The sequence below is a fragment of the Lygodium microphyllum genome, chromosome 7 (genome assembly GCF_053477565.2).
Source record: "Lygodium microphyllum isolate KBCC chromosome 7, Lygodium_microphyllum_v1.1.10, whole genome shotgun sequence".
Taxonomy (NCBI): domain Eukaryota; kingdom Viridiplantae; phylum Streptophyta; class Polypodiopsida; order Schizaeales; family Lygodiaceae; genus Lygodium; species Lygodium microphyllum.
Window position 1 is genome coordinate 156,631,630 of NC_141141.1, and position 1,596 is coordinate 156,633,225.

Here is a 1,596-nt window from a genome sequence, read left to right on the forward strand (position 1 = left end):
AGGTAACCTCAAAGAAGGCATAGGGGATAGACACACTTTAAAATGCAAATGCACCCCTAAATTTTGTAAAAGAGTATTACTCTCCATCCTATGCAAATTATAAAGAATAGATGGGCATGGGTGAATATATAATATAAATAGAAGGGAATAGGAAAGAGGACCTTGGCAAGATGCCCGGTCATATAAAAGGGGATGGGTGCCCAAAGGGATAAGGGAATATATAAAAACCAAAAAGTGGATGAAAGAGCTCATTCTTGGTGTGTGGCTAAAGTGGCTTTCTTCGTCTCTTCTTCTGTTCCTTCTCCTTGCTTGTATTTGAGAGAGAGAGTGTGTGAGGGAGTGAGTGTGTGAGGGTGAGGGACAGTGGTGGAGAAGCTCTCCATCTTCTCCCCTCTTCTTCTCTTCTCTTCTCCTCTCTTCTCTTCTCTTGTCTTGTGTGCACAACTATGGAGAATGGAGTTTGAAGGTAGAGGATTGAGCTTGCTTGAGCTCGCATCTCGGATCGCGGAGCTATCGAAGTGCTTGAGGGAGGAGGCTACTCAATCAGGCATCAAGGTAAGCTCACTACACTTGTAGAGCACATATGGCTAGGTGAGAGATAGCCATTAGTCACTCGCTTGAAACTCTTGAAATAATAAGCGGTCTGTGGGTCTTGGCGGTCGAGTGTGGGTTCCCACTTCAATTTATGAGGCATATTCAAGCTCTTAAGCTTGAATTGAAGGCAAAACAACGATCCACTCTCAAACCCCTCGGCAAATGAGTCCTTTAGTTTGACATTTGATAGCTTTAATGCTTGACAAACTTCATCATAATGAGGGGCACATTGTTGCTTGATCTATGCCTAAACTATGTTGATTCCAACCATAGTTGCGAGCACATGACTGGGGAAAAGCCTATTGTCAAGTAAATAGATTGATGTAGATGTAGCCCTCCTTGTTCGATCTCTTGGAGGTGTTTTATCAGGCAATTTGTTAGATTCCTTTGATTTTTTCCATCATGACAAACTCCTTCGATTGATTTTCATCGCTCTACGCTTTTCTACTGCACATCAACCCCTGAAGGACCTTATGTGCCCTAGTGTGAAATTTGTTTAGTACGGGACAATTCCTTTGTTCTTTTGTTTTTTGCTTTATGAGAAGGCTTAAAATTCGAAAGATTCAAGATGCTCGAAGGTTCGAACTCAGGCTAGTTATACACCAAATGATAGATGCTCACTCTGCAAGTATTAACCACTTAAAGCATTTCTTTGAGGGTTGGGCGTTGGTAGTCCTTTACACATTGAAGAGGACATGACCTGATATTTATGTGTTAAACATGTGAACTCCCAACTCACTTTTAGATGGGGAGTCTTCCGTGCTCAGGTTGTGAAGTGATGGACAAGGGTACACTTTTTGCAATTGTAACAAATAAAAAAAATACGTATATTATGCTTTAATATATTTGCAAAATATATCTTTTGGTATGTAAAGGCTTTGTACCCATGTCCATGCCCAATTTCAAAAATTGCACGCCTACCCTCCAAGGAAGGGTCGTGGGCATCCGCCAGCCTCAGGCCCCTATTGCGCACACCTCGACGCTCAAAACCGCTTTCCATGT